Source organism: Ptiloglossa arizonensis, chromosome 1 (genome assembly GCF_051014685.1).
Source record: "Ptiloglossa arizonensis isolate GNS036 chromosome 1, iyPtiAriz1_principal, whole genome shotgun sequence".
In the NCBI taxonomy this organism is placed as follows: Eukaryota; Metazoa; Arthropoda; class Insecta; order Hymenoptera; family Colletidae; genus Ptiloglossa; species Ptiloglossa arizonensis.
This window is the reverse complement of record NC_135048.1, coordinates 17386114-17406925: the sequence shown is the minus strand read 5'-3', so window position 1 is coordinate 17406925 and position 20812 is coordinate 17386114. Positions and strand designations below refer to the sequence as shown.

The 20812-nt window shown below is 45.5% G+C and overlaps 1 protein-coding gene across 2 annotated transcripts in view; it reads left to right on the top strand.

Moving 5' to 3' along the window:
• Msi (RNA-binding protein musashi) overlaps positions 1 to 20812 on the top strand; it is a 289445-nt gene that overhangs the window by 69441 nt on the left and 199192 nt on the right. Inside the window, exon 1 of one of the 2 annotated variants that reach the window (XM_076318296.1) lies at positions 17240 to 17476. The exons of the other annotated variant lie outside the window; for it this stretch is intronic. The gene's annotated coding sequence lies outside the window, so the exon portion shown is untranslated. Of the gene's footprint in view, positions 1 to 17239; positions 17477 to 20812 lie in introns of those variants that run through there. 2 annotated transcript variants of the gene reach the window in all.

The window sequence follows — 20812 nt, the reverse complement described above, 5'->3', positions numbered from 1 at the left end:
TCGTTGTGTGATACAATACTTTCGTTTGAAAGGCCTCGCTCCAATCGATATCGAAACGGAGCTAGATTCTATTGTATATAGGAGTTTGCTATTTCGTTTACAACAGTAAAATGTTAGGTAATTAGAGGAATTATGAGACTGAGACGAACGATCGACCGTGGACGAGTTACTCAAAGGTCCAGGGAACGGTTTACGGCGACACCCTTGGGCCCTTAGTGAAGTGATAAATCTTTTAACGTCACTGTCTCTCTCTTTCTCTATTTTTCTCTCTGTTGAATGCATCGATTTGCGATCGATTCGAAACACCCGGTTCCTGAACAATTACGATCACGTTATAAAACAGCAAACCGCAACGATGTTATCCAGCGTCCTTTTGACGCGACTGGCGCCGTAATAAACCTTCACGAACGATACCAAGGACCAGCCAGCAACCATTTCGCCCGACGTAAGCCCTTTTTACGCTCGTGCAAACACTAGTCGAACCCATTGTAAACTACTCTCCGCTCCCTGCGAGTCGACTCCCCGTGCGTTCTCCCTGCAGATGGCTAGAAAGGTTCGTTCATCGTCCACGACGAATAAATCGAAATTACCCCGTTTCGCGAACCGTAAACTTGAGAAATATTTCTAAACGTCCATATTGCACCGTTGGATCGAGAATTGGCACGATGGAAAGGACGAGAGAAGTTTCTGTATCCTTTACTTGTCGAGTTACGAAGAATTGAAGAATACGTTCCAAGTGTTCACTGGGAAATTTTATGCACGTATTCATTGGACCCATGTATTCGATAGATTATGTACAGGTGGTAGCTGGAAAGATTACTTATGAGTTAAGGAGAACGTGGACAGCAACTGGTAATTGTTTTCCTCAACAGTCTCCAAACCAAATGTACTTTTCGGTGGATTATGTACAAGTGGTAGCTGGAAAGATGACTCCTGGATCAAGAGAAGTAGAGTAGACAGCCATTGGCAATTGTTTCTTTGAATAGTCTCAAATCTACGTATTGGGTAGATTGTGTACAGATGGTAGCTGGAAAGATGACTTCTGGATCAAGAGAAGTAGAGTAGACAACAACTGACAATTGTTTCTTTGAATAGTCTCAAATCTACGTATTGGGTAGATTGTGTACAGATGGTAGCTGGAAAGATGACTTCTGAATTAAAGAGAACGTAAACAGCAACTGGAAATTTTTTTCCTGAATAGTCTGCAAATCAAATATACTTTTCGGTGGATTATGTACAGGTGGTAGCTAAAAAGATGACTCCTGGATCAAAAGAACATAGTCAGTAACTAATAATTTTAACTGAGAATTACTCCCAGGTCTTCAGAGACCGACTAAAACGTTCGACTCGATATTCTTCTTAATTTGTTCCAGAGGTAAACTTCTCAAGTCCGCACAGTACATTGTTAGCCTAAGCCTAGATGTAAAATCTTAAAGGATTAAAAAGAAACATTGAACATTTTCTTCGATCGTCCTTAACTCGAAAACCAAAACACGTAGAACGCTCGTGCTACATATTTTTATATACATATTTCAACGCGTACGTTAACCCGCCATCCCCCCTGAAATACGAACATTTACGTATCGCGTTGTGCGTACGCAAACGATGCAAACGAGTAGCAATTGCGCGCGAGAACGATCGCAGCAGGTCCGTAGCGAAATCCACAATGTCGTTAATTAGCCGTATATTCGATTCTCGAATGCATATTTCGATGCAATTTCCCTCCCCCCGATTTTCCTATTCGCTTCGATAAAATCATCCTGACCCCGTTCATACCACGAATTACGTATCACTCCGTATACCTAGAAACCCGTCAATGGTGGAAACTGCTCGTATCGCGTATAAATTCCGCGTGTTATTTTATTTTTTTCCCCGCGTCGGGTAACAACGTCTCGGCGTATACGAGCGACGCTTCTTTCACGGAACAATTTAACGATCCACGGAGCCCTCCTTGTTTCAACTCGGGAACTCCTCCCGCGTGCAACTGTCTCGTTTCTTCTTTCATCCGCGTGGATGGTGGCTCGTGTCCCACCGTGCACCTTGTCTCGTCTGGCGAGGCCTAGCGCTTTCGAATAGATGCATGTTTATTGCTACATTAGCGCGAGACCGCGCCAAGATAAAGCCAGAAGCCTGCGGAGAAGGATTCCGTTGGTTTACCGGAGGATTTCGCGGAAAATATCCTTGCCCGACGAATTTGGTCGTCCTGTTTCTCGCGTTACCGGAAACACCGCGTGCAAACCCAGCCGCTTCCAACGACGATCCGGGATGAGCTACCGGCCGGTTATCGAGCTCGCCTAATGGCGACCACTTACCCTCGATTGGAGTCTTTTGAACGAAACACTGGCCACGAATTTACCGAGGATAGCCTGGCAAACAGGCCGATTTTAACAATTGAACGCGTTAAGCGTGGATATTCTGCTACAGAACTTTACGAAATATCGATTTCTTTTTCTTTTCTCGCGTTTTCCGAGAGCACTGGCACGATTTGGGAACACGTGTTTATATTTAGGGGAGAGAGTTAAGTGAGCGAAACTCTCGTACGAACTCTCGTGTCTCTTGGGTACCTTGAGTTGCGAGTTTTCGAGGATTAATGAAAATGTTCAAAGTATTAAGATCTGTCGTGTAGTCAACCTGGGGACCAACAGTGTACTGTGTCGAGTTGAGAAGTTGACTTTTGGAAGAAATTGAATCCATTTTGCTATCATATGGTGCTATAGTTTCCTTAAGGGAATATTCTAATCGTGTATCAGGATTTTCGAAATTTGGTGTTCTGTACTACTTGTTTCCAGTATGCAAAAGATGAAAAAAAAAAAACAGTCCAGATTTCGAAGTACCGTCGAATTTTTAATTTTCGATATTTTTTCACAGTTTTGATACCAAGTTCTATCCACGTTCGTTTCGAATAAACTGGTTTCCGATTTTGTTCATTTCGGATAAGAAAAATGGCCGAAATCGTTGCAAACGCGCAGTCACTTACCACTGTATTAAAGTAATTATAACTCTTCTAATTTTGGTTACTGTTACGTGAAAAAAATTTCGAACACTCCTAGAATATATACAATAGATATACACAAAAAATCGATATAAAACAGTAATAGCGTTTCGTATAAAAAAAAAATCTGAAAAACACGTAACAAATTGAAATCTGAAACGGATTACCTCGTTGAACGTTCGCTGGCATGGAACGTTCCATAGCCCCGTCCACGGTGAAAATAATCCCCGAAATCGTCAAACCTTGCCGTAATAGCCGTCCAAAAGGATCGTTGAAAACTTTGTCCGAGCGGTACGCGGAATAAAAGACGCGAAAATCCAAATTGCGAGCATTCGAACGCCATTTTCCACGTGGTAGAAGCGTACTCTTTGTCCAAGTATAGACGAACAACGCACCGGACGGAGAACCGTTTTTTAGTAGAGATCTCCGTTCGTGGATGCAGGTTGCAAAACAATGCAGAATGCCCCGTTGAAACGCGTAAACCATAGAAACGTAGGAGCAAAACGAGCGACGGCCACCGTGAGTATATTAATCCGTAATGGCGAAACGATTAGTCAGCCCTCCCCACGCACCCGCTGACACTCGCACGCGCAACCTGCGCATGATTAATAATCATAGCTGACCGTCGTTATCGGCGCGGACGTTATCGTTATCTTCCGCCTATTTGCTCGCACTTTTGCGGAACAACGAGCCTCGCGACGCGCCTGTCGGAAATTAATCCGTCCACGGAAACGGTTATGGTTCCCCTTTGAAACGCAAGGGTGACATCTGGATGATAGGTAGAGGCACCGGTGGACGCGCGAGAGAACCTCACCGCTGGAGTGAACGTTTAAAACTCACGGGTGAAAGGAGTATCGTCCAATCGCATCGATCGTCCGCGATCGCCCCGCCCTTACGCCGGATACGTTCTCGCTATTGGCCAAGTCGCGTTGAAGTTACGCGTCTAGGATACGAACGAGACGAAACGCGATCGAACGAGATGCGAAACGTAGATTTTGCAACGACTGTACGATACCTGAGTATGTGAGGTGAGTTTGCAAACTCTATGGTTGCGTCTCGCGTAGATAAATTGTTAATATCGAGTGAGTAGATTGAGTATTGAAGTGTACTGTGCGACGAAGAACGCGATCAGAACAAAACATGATGAAACGAGATGCAAAACGTAGATTTTCCAACGTCTATATGATACTTGAGTATGTGGGGTGCGTTTGCAAACTCTATCGTTGCATCTCGCGCAGATAAATTGTTACTGTTAAGAGAATACCTCTGTATTCTATCGATGGTGACATCTGCATGCATAGGAAAGAATTAAAAAAAAAAACAAAAGAAGATCTAGACTGTTATATGGCGAGCACGAATGTGGCCACGTACAAAGAGTAACATGTGAATATTAGTAAAATTAAGTATAAGTATGTAATGTATATAATAAATATATAAAACCACAGTACATATTTTCCTTTACTTACTATTGACTGAGTAGGTTAAGTGTAGAAGTCTATTGTGCGACGAAGAACACAATCTGAACAAAACACCTCAAAATGAGATGCAAAACGTAGTTTTGCAACGTGTACCCTATACCTGGATACCCTAAGTATCCAAGATACGTTTGCAAACTCTACCGTTGCTCCGTAAGCTCTCATTTACGCAGGTAAGTTGTCGCTATTGACTAAGTTGGGCAAATATAGAAGTCCACATGACGAGGTACGTGAACCAAACAAAATACGACAAAATTGAGATGCAAAACGTAGTTTTACAACGTATATCCCCATACCTCAAGTATCTGAGATGCGTTCGTAAACTACGTTTTGCATCTCACTTCGTCGTCTTTTCTTTCAATGTATTTTCATTCCTTGTCACACGGAAGACTTCCACATCTCTCCAACTTAGCCAATAACGACAATTTATCCGCATAAAGATGTATCAGTAGCGTCACGACCAATGTAATCGAACAATTCCCCTCTTCTCTATAATTTAGAGATATGTGATGAACTGAATAAAACACGACGAAATTGGGATGCAAAACGTAGTTTTGCAACGTATATCCCCATACCTTAAGTATGTAAGATGCGTTCGTAAACTACGTTTTGCATCTCATTTCGTCGTGTTTTCTATCCTGATCACACAGAAAACTTCCACACCTATCCAACTTACTCAATAACGACAATTTATCCGCATAAGGATGTCTCAGTAGCGTCACGACCAATGTAATCGAACGATTCCCCTCGTCTCTATAATTTTTTTACCTTTTGGAGCAACGAGTAACTTCTCCCACACTAACGTTACTTTCCACCTACAATATCTGAGAGACTCGTCTCGTTTGCGCGAAGAATGTCGCGAGGAAGCTCTCCCCTTGATCGACTGGTTGATTTACGAAACATCTGGGACGTGCAGGTGACGCAACTTGACCGGGAACCGTGTACGCGTCGCGCGAACGAGTGACCGCGCGGTTGAAAGATTACGTTGCACCCTCCCGGTGCAACAGGGACGTTGATATTCGGTGTGCAGCGACGACATGTGCGGCGCATCTCTGCAGAGGGACGGCAGAAAGGGATGAATTATTCGTTGTCTCGTGCACTCTGCACCCCGGACACTGACACCGCGTTGGCCTGTCCGCCGTGCGACCACCCTCTGTCGCTGACACTGTCATCCATAACGCTCGCGAGCTTCTGGCGATGCACACGCGCACGCATCCGTGCTTTTTTTCCACCAAGGAAATCCAGCCGGCGCTCTTCGATGAAAATACTCTCTGCCTCTTGGTAGCTGTTGTTTGTTAAACCATTTGCATTCACCCTTTCGCGCCTAACGCTATAAAATGATTCACAGTGCCTAGAGTCGGCTATATCCGGTACGCGTGACGTAGATGGATCAGAGCAGGTTATACTCTACGTTTAAGAAAGTATTCACGGTGGCTAGCGATGATTATGTTTTGTGGACGAAAAATAATTCAGTGTCTAGCGTTTCGATCGTGTTTGACGTCCAAAAAATAATTCGCAATTGATAACGCTGGGTATATCTCTGATGCGTGTAGAGAACTATGCACAGTCGCTATTGTCAATTATATACAGTACTCATAGAATGATTCGCAGCAGTTAGCGCTAATTATATCCAGCTCTCACAAAATGTGTCACAGGTGCTAGCGTTGGCTGCAATCGGCATTCCTACAACGATACACAGTGTCTAGGGTCGAGTATATCACAGTGTCTTGGTCATATCTGACGTCCAAAAAATAATTCACAATTGATAACACTGGTTATATCTCTGGTGCAACTAGAAAACTATGCATAGTCGCTATTGTCAATTATATGTAGTACTCATAGAATGATTCGCAGCAGTTAGCGCTAATTATATCCAGCACCCACAAAATGTGTCACAGGTGCTAGCGCTGGCTGCAATCGGCATTCCTAAAACGATACACAGTGTCTAGGACAAAGTATCGTATAATATCCGCAAAAGTATTCATACTAACTAACGCTGATTATATTCATCGTCCTCTAAATGATTCACAGTGTACGACACTGGATATAACCGACGTTATGAAATGTTAAACATCGCTAGAACAAGAGTGTAGGGTAGCTCTGAAAATGTGACATTCTCAACGCGTACAGTGTGCACTAATGACACAATGATCAGTGGAATTACGACGACCAGTTCTGTCGTAAATGCGTTAAAAAGCTGTATACTCCATATTTTGAACCATATTCCATCGAACGTCGGATAATCCGTAAGCACGTTATATACGTACGCCAATGATTGGAAATCATTAACCAACGTATTAAAAAATTATTTTATCAATACCTGGACGTTGTATACCTAGAGTACCGAGTTTCAATGGCACAGATAGTTCAAGTGTAGTTAAATCACCGACGCAAATGAATTTTAAAAAGGCGAATCCTTCGGGTTTGCGACACGAGCTAAAAAAAGACCAACCGATTACATCCAATTTGCATACAACGAGTATTGATTTCCTCCAGTTTACAGATACTCTATTACTTACGATCGAATTTCTCGAAACCTATTGCTTCACCAAAGGTGAGCCACGATAGGTCCAGACGACTTTCTCGGTACGTTCATTGGTTCGTTCGTCTTGTAGAAAAACGTGAACATCGTCGATGAATTCTACGAGGAAACGATCGAGTCCATTGAGTTTTTTTCCAGGTCGATGTGACACTTTGTTCTCGCGTGGTCGTCCAGGTGATCTCGGTTTATAGCCTCGTTGGTCAGCTCGAGTCGAGTTGGCGACCGAACGTGTTTACGAATAGCGAAACGGGCTACCTGGGCTTGAAACGCGACGACAGACAGATCGAAGGTTGTCGGGCGTATTAGTCGCACGTGTTCTGGCAGTCGCTTCTTCGGCAAAGGATGACTCGAAGAAGATGTATGTTCGTACAAGCTCGTTGATCCATGGTACGTCGCGTTCCTTCGTGCGAAAACGGCCCGATCGTGCGACACACGTCGTCGCGTATCCCGTGAGGATTAACCTGTTCAGAACGGTTGACGTACGTGTACAAACGGTGTCAAACTCGTACGGGAACACGAGCCACCAGGTGTTTCAGAGAGTCCACTAGTCTCGAACGAAATGATGGATCAAAGATAATTTAAGTTTCACGTTCCTTTTCTTACGCTGTTAAATAGAAGAATTGTTTTGAAAATTTTTATGAAAATTTTTCAATATTTCCACATGGAAGCGAGAAAGCACAATTTTTTCTTTTTGATGTAAAAAAAAAACTTTGCAAATTTTTATTTTTACATCGAAGCACGCGTAAGAAAATTCGATCGTATTATATAAATGAGATTGCCTGAAAATTTCGTTCTTGAATCTATTTTTTATCGAATAGGTAACAGTAGTGGACAATTACGTTTGAAAAAATTGATTTTTTCGGCAAAAATCTACATCCCTGAGTCGATTTTTCAAAAGATCGATATTTGTACACCGATAGATTTTCCAAATCTATTTTTTATCAAATCGATAATAGTAATAAATAATTACGATTGAAAATATCCCTGAATCGATTTTTCAAAAGATCGATATTTGTACACCGATAGATTATTTTAATCTATTTTTTATCAAATCGGTAATAGTAGTAAATAATTACGATTGAAAATATCCCTGAATCGATTTTTCAAAAAATATTTGTACATCGGTAGATTTTTCCAATCTATGTTTATTAAATTAGTAACAGTAGTGGATAACAACAATTGAAAGAAATCGATTTTCTCGAGAAAAATGGAGATCCCTAGCAGCATCGTTTCCAGGAGCGAGGATCCTTAGTCGCGTTCCAGAGCGATGCGACTCGAGGGCCAAAGACCTCCAGAGCCCCTCGTAAGAGGCAGAAGGTAGGAGGTAGGATAGTGTCGCGGTAGAAGGTGATTAGAGCGACGCGTTTCGGAGAGCCGGAAATATCTGAGCTACGCGGCGTTAATTAATTGATCCGTAAATTAGCGGGCAACAATGCTCGACCATCGTGTAAGCGAATCGCGGAATTGCCGGCACGCCCGCGAACGTAAGAATATGCATGATCTACGAGGCATTCGGAGCGTCCTCGTTCCACCGTGAAACCGCCCTCGTTGAATTCCTCGCCCCCTTCGTGAAAACGGTTACACCTCGAAGGGTCGACTCCACAACGTCCAGGATATTTTTTCGATCGTCTATACATCTTCGAACAAACGACGCGAACAGTCGCTATTCCGAAGTCGGTGTTTCTACGAACAAAGGGCGTGATTTGTTGCACGGATCCGTATCGGATGCAAACACGAGCGAGAAATGAGAAACATCGGGTCCGTGTGAAACACGAAGGTGGTCGCTGGAAGGGTTAACGGTTTCGAACGCGTGTCGAGGTGACAGGATCCCGTTATTAGGGATGCCTCGTAATCTCGGATTTCGGAGAGACGCGACGATGAAAAATGAAACGAAAAATAAAAAAAGAGAAGAGAGAGTGAGAGAGAGAAAGAGGGAGGAAACGCAACGCGCGCGTCTGTACACGAAGCCGAGGAAGGAGAGTAATTTTCCACTCCGCTTAGAGAGCGCGCAGCGTGCCGTGCAAGAAACAAAATAAATGCCGAGAAAAGAACAGCGACATGGGAAGGGTAAGAGGAGAAGGAGGAGGAGGAGGAGGAGGATGCTGTAGACACGCGAGTCGACCCCGAGAGGGGTAGAAAACGTCCGCGTGCTTTTCACGAGATCTCCCGTCGCAGTTTTCGGTCCTTTGCAGCGCGCGTACAGGCTGTGCATACCTGTAGCGGAAGTCAGGTCGTAAAGGGTCGCGAATTGAGTGCACCTGTTGCGACGCGTTCCGGCCGACCTACGCGTACCGGTGAGGTACAACGCGAAACACGGTTGCGAGGTTGTTTCGGAAGAACGCGAATCTCGTGTTGTGAAACCGTGGGCGAGAATTACACCGACTAGAATCACACACGGTACGCTTTTTCATCGGAAACGCAACTACTTGCGGAGATTCGCGCTACCTGGAGCTTCAATCTTCCAAATTTCGTGAAACTGTCGTGAAACCATCGTGAAATCACTGTGAAACTATCGCGAAACTATTTGTGATACCATCGTAAAACCACTGCGAAAACATCGTGAAGCCACCGTGAAACTATCGCGAAACCATTTATGATACCATCGTAAAACCACCGTGAAACTATCGCGAAACCATTTGTGATACCATCGTGAAACTACCGTGAAACTATCGCGAATCCATTTGTGATACCATCGTGAAACCACCGTGAAACTATGGCGAAACCATTTGTGATATCATTGCGAAACTATCGCGAAACCATTTCTGATACCATCGTGAAATCGTCGTGAAACTATTTGTGATACCATCGTGAAACTATCGTGAAACCATTTGTGACACCATCGTGAAATCGTCGTGAAACCCTTTGTGATACTATCGTGAAATCGTCGTGAAACCATTTGTGATACCATCGTGAAATCGCGAAACCGACATGAAACCATCATGAAATCAGCGTGAAACTATCGCAAAACCATAGTGGTACCATCGTGAAATCGTCGAGAAACTGTCGTGAAATTGTCGTGAAACAGTCGTAAAACCATCTTGAAATCGTCGAGAGTAATACGTCGCCAAATTGCTGTGAAATAGCTGACGTACTCCGGCCTGAAGATCTCGAGCCAATATCGTCCGCGACGAAACAACGCGCGTTGATAGATCCCTCAGTCGTTGATATCCGTTCCACCGTATTTATCGTCGTTCCATGATTTTTTCAATTTATAACTTTTGGTCATCGAGCCGTCCGAGATAAGCGTTTCGACGCGCGCACGAACAAACGAGTCGAACGCGACGAGGAGGAACGTCCTCCGTCGCGATTCGGCGCCGCGTTATTGGGTGGAAGCGCGATAAGCGCAACACGTCCCCGATGCCCGACATCGCGAAAACGCATCGCCGATAAAACTTGATCGCGATCGGTCGGGAAAATTATACATCCCGGCGTGAAACACCGCCAAAACCCCGATTCGAGTGTTATCTTACCCGAGGCGCGATCGACGGATCGTCGATTTCCGCGGACGATTCTCGTTACCGCGTGTAACACGATCTCGAGTTGCTACGAATCTTCTCGAGCATCGTTCCGTGGGTTTGTCTTCTTTCTACTCGAGGACGTTCGTCCTCGATCGCTAATTAGGAAACCCTAGCACGGATGCGAATTGAATTTCGACGATTGCGTTCGATTCGAATGCCTCGATGTATACCTTCCAACGGTTCGAGGACGGTTTCATAACTGTTTCACCGTGGTTTCACGACGTACACCTTCCGACAGTTTGAAGACGGATTCGTGGCAGTTTCACGGACATTTCACGACTGTTTCACGTTGTTTCCGCGACGTATATCTCTCGACGATTTGAAGATAGTTTCATAAGAGTTTCATGGCAGTTTCACTGCGGTTTCACGACGTATACCTTCCCTTGATTAGAACATAGTTTCATTATAGTTTCACAATGGTTTCACGACGTATACCTTCCCTTGATTAGAACATAGTTTCGTGACAGTTTCACAATGGTTTCACGACGTATACCTTTCCTTGATTAGAAGATAGTTTTGTGACAGTTTCACAATGGTTTCACGACGTATACCTTCCGTTGATTATAACATAGTTTTGGGGCAGTTTCACAATGGTTTCACGACGTATACCTTCGGTTGATTAAAAGATAGTTTCATTATAGTTTCACAATGGTTTCACGACGTATACCTTCCCTTGATTAGAACATAGTTTCATTATAGTTTCACAATGGTTTCACGACGTATACCTTCCCTTGATTAGAACATAGTTTCATTATAGTTTCACAATGATTTCACGACGTATACCTTCCCTTGATTAGAACATAGTTCCATTATAGTTTCACAATGGTTTCACGACGTATACCTTCTCTTGATCAGAACATAGTTTTGTAACAGTTTCACAATGGTTTCACGACGTATACCTTCCGTTGATTAGAACACAGTTTCGTGATAGTTTCACAATGGTTTCACGACGGTTTCACGAAGGTTTCACAACGATTTCACGACAGTTCGATGCATAATCGACGATACTTCGCCGGTATACGAGCGCAGGGTCCACCGAGGGCGTAGAAAATCGTGAACGTTATCGATACTCGAAACGGAATCCCGTCGTCGCTGAAACCTCGGACAGAAAAGCCTCCTTGACTCGGCCGCGTCTCCGAGCGCGGCCGTTGTCTGGCCATTAGCGAGCAGTCGGCGTTTTTCCCCTTTTTGTCGCTTCTGCTGGCCGTTTTTGCCCAGACACCGCCAGCTCGAAAGCTCGTTGGGGTTCTTGCTCGTTTCTGCCGACATTTCGCGCAGCCGGGTTAACGATTCCTCCTTCTCGCGGACCGTGGCCAGGTTTCGAGCCGACGACGACGACGACGACGACGACGAACGAACCATCGTCGATCGATTCCTAAATTGATCGGTTTTTTGCTACCTCCCTGGCTCGTATTACGAACTGCCCTCTTTTTGCCCCCCGTTCGAGGAACCCTGGACGATCGTATTTACTCGATCGGGGAGTAAACCGCGCAAGGAAGCTGAAAGTGAAAAGGTGGACGAGATATCGCGTAATCGATCGACGACCACCTCGAAATAACCATAAACGGTACGAGAAACCCCAAGACGTTGTTTCTTCTCAATTTCGTACACGTCTCGACGTTCCTTTCTTCTACATACCAACGTCGTCGCGACGCACCGAAAATACCATCACTTTCGAATTCTCCGTTCGAAACAACGACTGAAAGTCTCCTCGAAATCTTGCAAATCTTACCCCCTTCGATCTCGACTTTCTTCGCGAACCTTGACAACCTTAGTCTTCCACCAGAGACAACAGATAGATGCACCGACGTTGTTTCTATTTTTCCCATCGAAAGCTCATCGCCTCGGAAATCACGTCGCCTCGGAAATGGCGGGTCAAGGTCTCTCTCTGTGGGGATAAACGATGCTTACTCGACCCCGAGCGCTGTTATTATATTAGCGTTGGCGATTCCGGTCAGCCCCCAGCTCGAGTCGTTTAATCGCCGACACGTGGGACATCGATGCGATATACACCGTCTCTGGCAGCCTTTTACGTAAAGAAACGCGACGACCTACGACAACGTGGATACGTTTGCCCTCCTGGACTCGAAAATACACACACGTACGAATCTCTTTCTCTCTCTTTCTCTCTCTCTCTGGTGCTCCGAAGCCCGTATAAATCACCTACGTGAAACGAAATTAGATTACCCGGCGTGGCTGTAAAAATCGAGCGAATTCCGAGGCAACGAATTCGATTCGAACGGTGACAAACGACCTACGACCCGAACGAGAATCGAAGAATTTTTAGTGGCCGACGTAAACGCGTTCGCGCTCGTTCGCCGCGTTATCGATCGACTAATACGCGTATCTCGCTACTGCACGATGGTGGTTTATTAATCCGATACCGCGCCTTGATAAATAGCTCCGTTCAAAGCCATTCCGTGCTGCCCTAATAATGCATTTGCAATTTCGGTCCCGCGCGGGGAGAAAGTAGCCACGTTTTTCGTTCGTTCGTTCGTCGTCCCGCGAACGACCGGGATCGATAACTCGTTGCACCACGGTTAGCTTACCGATCGAACGAATCGATTCACGAATCGATTCACGGATCGATTCACGAATCGAATTCACCGGAACGAAATTCACGACTCTCTCTCTCTCTCTCTCTCTTCGAATCGAGCTGGTCCCTCTCGAGCGAATTACAACCGATCCGATCCGATCCGATCCAATCGGCGCGTAATGTCTTTTAATCGCGACGTTTATTTCGCGCTTGATTCCTATTAGCGTTATAACGGCTTATTGATCCGTCATCGAATGTCAATAAGCGTGGCGCGGTTTGCGCGCGAACGTGATATAATATTTGCGATTGCGATTGCGCTCCCATCCGTTTCCAGCGGGACGAAAGGCGGATACGCGATCTGTAAATTATTGGGTCGTGCTGGTTAATTAGACTACGTGGTCGAGCGCGGGATTGATTTCGTTGGAATTTTTCTTTCTTTTCTTTTTTCTTTTTTCTTTTCTTTTTGCGAAATTTATTTATCTTCTGGATCCTCGATCGCGACTATTCGTATCGTTTCACTGTTTTTGTCTATGCGCAAAACCTCGTGGTTGCCTTCGTGTTGCAATTGACGATCATCAGAGGCGCGAGATCTTTTAAATATCGAGTTCTCTATGTCAGAGACGAGACAAGTCGAAAGTATCTCGTCGATCGAGAATGTCCAGAATCTGAAAACTGTTCGGGTTGTGTATAAATCGTTCTTGTGAGATTTAAAAGAGCCTGTAAATAAATTAATCGAGAAATTGACTAATATTTATTTTACGGGCTAGTAACCTTTTTGTAGCGAATGAGATTCGTGCAAATGTATTCACGAGGGTATTTACAAAATCAACTGTTCTCGTGACTCGAAAACAGAGAAGAGACTCTGAAAGAGTCATGAGTATCACCGAAGAAGTTTAAGCGTAATCTATACTCGTTGACTGTCTTCATAACTCTGGTGATATATTTTTGGAGTACTTACATCTGTCCCAGTAGCGTTAACACTATGTTTAGTGACCTGTTGGTCCACGTTAGAGAACGTCCTGGTTAACAATTTGCGATCGATCGTTTCAAGAATTGGTGGACAGTCGATCAAGAGATATAGTAAAGAGAAATAAATGTGTAACCGTCGAATTGTCGATAAAAAACGCTATTTATCTTTCGAGAATGGAGAAGAAACCAACGTTAGAGGCACATATCCGCGGTTCAGGTCGGATCGCGCTACTCGGTCGACGACAATGACTTTGCGGAACACATTGTAGGATTTCCCTGCATGCCCGCTAGTTTCCCCCAGATGTTCTGGAATTATAGCGAATCAATACCAACGGAATGTTCCGCCCACGATCGAGCAACGCACGCCGGAATGCAATATCTCGCTGTTCCGTTGTACGTATTAAATAAGTTGAATTACACCCGCGAATCAAAGTCGATCGTTTCGACTTCGTCAACCCTTTCGTCTCATCCGATCGTCACTTTTTTTCCATCTTTGCTCGAACGAGGTTAAAAATCGAACTCGTTTCTTTGGAATCGACGAAAGAATCTCTTCGAGCAATGGATTATTTCCAAAGCGGAGAATAGAGGGTTAAAAGAAGAAAAAAAAAGTGTTGCACGTTTGCAGAAAAATGTCGAAATGAGGAAAGTGGTTACAATTACTGTAACGAGAAATCGTCACGGAGACTACGAAATTAACAATATCGCGTAGAGGGGTGTTTGTTCGAAAACTTTAAATCTGAGTAATAATGATAAATGCAACAGTTTTTCGGTTTTAAGAGCGAAGTATAACTATTTTATTTATTCGTTTATTCGTGGAACGCTTCCAAGGTTATTCGGAGGATTACTTCGTTTCTTTGAATGGGAAAGTTATTTACAGATTCTTATTCTACGCAAAAAAAGAACAATATTTTATGTAGGACATTTTTTTATCAAGTATTGTCTTGTGCAAATATAAGTCTATACGAAGATCCTGGCGCAAGGTTACATTCTAGTCTTTCTCTTTTTCTAGACTACACTTTAGTCTTTCTCTTTCTCTAGACTACACTCTAGTCTTTCTTTTTCTCTAGGCTACACTCTAGTCTTTGTCTTTCTCTAGGCTACACTCTAGTCTTCCTCTTTTTCTAGGCTACATTCTAGTCTTTCTCTTTCTCTAGACTACACTCTAGTCTTTCTCTTTCCCTGGGCTGCACTCTAGTCTTCCTCTTTCTCTAAACTACACTCTAGTCTTTCTTTTTCTCTAGGGTACACTCTAGTCTTTCTCTTCCCCTAGACTACACTCTAGTCTTTTTCTTCCCCTAGGCTACACTCTAAACTTTCTCTTTCTCTAGATTACACTCTAGTTTTTCTCTTCCCCTAGGCTACACTCTAGTCTTTCTCTTTCCCTAGGCTACACTCTAGTCTTTCTCTTTCTCTAGACTACATTCTAGTCTTTCTCTTTCTTTAGACTACACTCTAGTCTTCCTCTTCCCCTAGACTACACTCTAGTCTTTCCCTTTCCCTACCCCTCTCTCTCTCTCTCTCTCTCTCTCTCTCTCTCTCTCTCTCTCTCTCTCTTTCTCTTACATTCCTTACCTACCCTCACAACACACCGAGCACAACCGAAACGCACCCTCTCGTCCATTCCTCCTAGACCCGCACTTATTTTCCTCCTACCGATCTCGTCGCAGAAAATCATTCGGAATTATCCCCCGTGGGTTCTTCCCAACGAAAACACCCTTCCCTTTATCGATTTCCAGGACCTCGTCGGCGAGGCGCGTGCATACTAATTTCGCGAGCTCGCAGCCTGTCGCGGTCGAATATCAATGACAACGCCGGCCAAAAAGTCAGTTTTCCGCCACCATTTTGGTCCTGTATGGAAACGTTAACCGCAACCAGGCGCATTATTAGGGAAGCAAAGACTACCGCCGCCACCGCCATCGTTGTGTATATCGGCTTGCGGTATGGTACGATTAACGTGACGGTGCATCCTTTCCATAAATACTCACCGACACGAGGGTGGTTAGCGAGACGCCAATGCGGCCACCTTAAATTTGTTGGCCAACGTTACCTTAAATTTCCCCGTGCCCACCGCTCCCGAGAGCTTAGAGTGCTGTTCTACATCGTGTGCAGGTTGTTTATCGAGTGCGCCGGGTTCGCCGCGCCGATTAATTCGTTGGCTCGTGACGCGGTTTTGTTCCACCGTCCCCCAAAAAGCGTCGCGACGTTCGTATCCGAACGTCGTCGTTCCTCTCGGTGGTGGTTTCTTCCCTCGTGGCTTCAACGAAAACAAACAAAAAAAAAACAGAGAACGAAGAAAAAAGATTATTCTCCAGGCGGATCGTTAACGATACGCGGTATCGCGTCACGGAGATCGGTTTCGTCGCATCGATCGTAACGTTCAATGTCGCGTTCGACACGCGCGGTGCTCGCTGCGTTGTTAACGCGCTCGCTCGTTGCGAGCACACGATCCCCGAGTATAATCTAAATCCCGCTTAAGCCGCGTTACAACAACGTTTCGTGTAAACGCATCCGTCGACTCGCAACGCTGCCAAAGCATAGTTTAATAATACACTGGGAACCGAAACTAGCTAAAGCGCGAAACAAACTCGAGACGCGTATCGGACTATGGTGGCTTCGGGGACCCCGTTAGGGGGAGAGGGGGGTGCGCAACGAGAACGTCCAAGAGCCGTAAATCTTCGAAAATTGTCGAGAGAGGTGCCACCGGACGTGTAATTTCGTTCGCGATGAAATGATTCGTTGCGCGCTAAACGTAGGTTGAAAAGAGGAGGGAAAAAGGTGGTCGGTCATCAGGTTCCGCGGTGCATCGTCCTCGACGATACACCCTCGTGTGTGCAAGTGGTTCGCGCGGCTCGGTCCGATCAGCGTGACACGGTGCATCGTCTGCGTAAATAGACGTCGAGGCGGGCGGGTGGCCGGTGCCACCGGTTGCCACTTTGCGGGCGAAGCGTGCACACGATCGCGGCCGCCGGCGCGAGGCACGCGCACGCGCAGACGAGTCGCGTCGCTTTATAGACATCGAGGAGAACACCTTTCCTCGGCCCGCGGCCCGCTCCGCCCACCCGTCGCCGTATACCCCGCGCCCCTCCCACTCCACCGTCCGCACGGCCCGTCGCGTCGGTACCGCTCATAACCAACGGAGTGGGGGTAGAGCTCTCCTCCGCGGGCTACCCTCGAGGAGGATATCAAACTCAGTCGCAAAGCGTACGTTGTCGCGTGTGTTTGTTCGTGCGTCGTACGAACCACGAGTCTGTCGTTCGTCGTCGTTGTCGTTCCGTCGCGTAACTTTCACCGTGCTCGTGCCCACGGAATCGATCGCGTGCGTCGATCGTTCTCCGTCGACTGACGTGCCAGTCGGGTTTCGTCTCACGTCGACTGTCCTGGGAACGCGTCGATGGAGGAGGACTGATCTTGTGGCAGTGACTTGTTGAACACGGCGACAATGAGGTGATTATTCGAGACGGTCCGGCGACGGCGTGAAGGACGAAACCCGTGTTTCCCGTCGCGCGGTGTCACGGACGATTTTCCATCGTCTTGAGAATCCACGCCACGGTGCGTCGAATGTAACCCCGCTCGTGTGTACTCGATACGCGCGTCGAGCCTCGATGTTTCCACGTTTCGAAATTCGTTGCGAGTCGAGGGTTCGGTTCGATCGGTCGGCAGTAATCTCGAGAGGGAATTTTCGTTCTCGACGATCGATGCGAGTCGGCTCGAAGATCGACCGGTCGAAATCGAAGTCGCGTATACGGGAGTACTCGACTGTCCACGTGTCGTAATTCGTCGATTGTCGGAGAGAGACGGTGTTACGTCGGGCACGGAAAATGTATCCCGTGCGACAGGAGGTCCAGGAGTTGGCTCCGGGGAAACAGTTTCGTCCTTCACCCCCAAAGAGAAGAAAAATCGAAGAGCATCGGTGCGGTCGCGTGCCAGAATCAATAATGTCTCGGGTGCCGTAGGAATCCGCGAAATATTGCGGCCGCGAGGACCCGTGTGCGTCCGTTTCCGGCGATCGGAAACCGCGGAACGAAAATCGACTCGCGCGTGGTGTGTATCCGCCGACCCAAATCCGCGTAAATTAATCGCGCGCGCGGGGCGAGGGGAACTCGCGAATCGCCGGTGAACGCGGATCGATGAACCGACTGACTCGACGCCGGGGCGACGCGACGTGAACGCAACCTCGAAGAACACTTCCTCGCGGAGTAACAGCGACGCGAGCTGTTTCTTTCGCTTTCGAGTTATTTTTATTTTCTCGAAAGACACTTCCCCGATAGGTAGTTCCGATTTGGTCGGTGAAAATGTACTCTTGATCCGTAGTTTCCAATTATTCATGGAAAAGGTACTCTCGATCTGTAGTTTTGAGTTTTCCGTGGAAATGGTACTTTCGATCTGTAGTGTCCATTGAAATGGTACTTTTGATCTGTAGTGTCCATTGAAAAGGTACTTTCTATCTATAGTTTCGAGTTGTCCTTGGAAAACGTACTCTTGATCCATAGTTTTGAGTTGTTCGTGAAAATGGTACTTTCGATCTGTAGTGTCCACGGAAAGGGTACTTTCGATCCGTGAAGTCCATGGAAAAGGTACTTCCAATTCATAATTTCGAATTGTCAATGGAAAAGGTACTTTCGATTCAAAATTTCGAGTTGTCGATGGAAAAAGGTACTTTCGATTCAAAATTTCAAGTTGTCAATGGAAAATGGTACTTTCGATTCAAAACTTCAAGTTGTCGATGGAAAAAGGTATTTTCAATTCAAAATTTCGAGTTGTCAATGGAAAATGGTACTTTTGATTCAAAATTTCGAGTTGTCGATGGAAAAAGGTATTTTCAATTCAAAATTTCGAGTTGTCAATGAAAAAAAGGTACTTTCGATTCAAAACTTCGAGTTGCCAATGGAAAAAGGTACTTTCGATTTAAAATTTCGAGTTGTCGATGGAAAAGGTACTTTCGATTCAAAATTTCGAATTATCAATGGAAAAGGTACTTTGGATTCAAAATTTCGGGTTGTCAATGGAAAAAAGTACTTTCTTTCAAAATTTCGAGTTATCCTTGAAAAAGGTACTCCCGATCCGTAGTTTCTGGTCAAAACTTAACCTTACGAGATACCGAATTTTTTCGTCTCGTTAACAATCAAACTTTGGTTGGTTTCCAAAGCTGCAAAAGTGGTTCCTTAAACTCCTATGTATCTATCGTTGGGTCTCCTACCTTGTATCGTTTCTTTTTCCGTTTTATACGAGAATATTAAACTACCAACCCGCGAATAAAATAATAACAATAATAGTTTCGAATCGTTCGCGCAAAAGATACTCACGATTCGTAATTATTCGAGTCGTCGTTGGAAACGCGATCGAAAATCGCGCGAGGACCACGAACGAGACGACTCTTTCGCTGGAAGACTAACGTTCGCGCTTTGTACACGGCGTTGTGTTTACAGTGACCGTACAATATCCCTGAAACGAGACACACTGTCGAGACTTACACCAGGCACTCGATTATTGCCACCAACTCGTACCATTCTTGCTCCCAGTGTTTCACTGGCACTCTTTCCGCGAGGAAAACGGACTCTGGATAAAAAGAACGCTGGTCAGTGCCTAAAGAAAAGATTTTTATAGTAATTTATCTTAGAAATTCTCGGTGGGTGAGCAACGAAGAAATTTTCCTCGTATGAGGCGACAATCGACAAAGTTTCCGAATTATTCGATAACTATAATTCCTTCGACCGTGTCGAAAGATAGTAAATACTGCAAAGATAATACGTTTTCCACAGAAAGAAATTCTAATGTACGATTGGCCGATGACTCGGTGTTTTCGCGGATGGTTTATCCGCTCGTTATCTTTCCGTCCCGAGAACTATAAAAACTGGAGTATTTTCGGAAAAGTGGACGAATTTGTTAATTTTCTCGGTGTGGAGCATTTGGTCGTCGAATTCCAAGGCGGCGAATCGCCCGGCTAATTTCCAATTATCGACCGGTCGAGTTTCCTCGGGAACGGCGACGAAACGCTTCCGCTGTCCAACGAGTTGTCTCGTCGGTTGAATTTAGGTCACGGGTGTCGCATTGCCAAAAATCGAGCGCGTGTCTTTCCGAACGATCGTTGGTTCTTTTGTTTGCGTCGCGAAGTCGATCCGCGAGGACCGCGAAATAAGAGATACAGACGAGCGAATTCACAGGGGCACGTGGGTTTCCGGTGACCTCTGCCGCAACCAGCGCGTGCACACTTTCTCGAACTCGGATCGACGGGCGCGCTGTTACGACGTTCCGCTTTCGCGTAAGCGGGAACGAGGCCTCGAAACGGACGTTCCGCGCGTTTTTTTTTCTTCCGTGAAACATTTCTGGAGGTTTTTGCGAGTAACCAGCGTGGAACACTCCGTGTCCCTGTGTTGGATAGAGCAAGTTCCGTGCGGGATAGAGCGAGTTTCGTGTGGGGTAGAGCAAGTTTCGTGTAGGATAGAGCAAGTTCCTTGTAGGATAGAGCAAGTTTCATGTGGGGTAGAGCGAGTTCCTTGTAGGATAGAACAAATTTCGTGTGGGATAGAGCGAGTTCTGTGTGGAATGGAGCAAGTTTCGTGTGGAATAGAGCAAGTTCCACGTGGGATAGAGCTAGTTCCGTGTGGAATAGAACTATTTCCGTGTAAAATAGAACAAGTTCTACATGGCATAGAGCAAATTCCATATGGAATAGAACAAGTTCTGTGTGAAATGGAGCAAGTTTCATGTGGAATAGAGCGAGTTCCACGTGGGATAGAGCAAGTTCCGTGTAGAATAGAATAAGTTCCACGTAAGATAGAG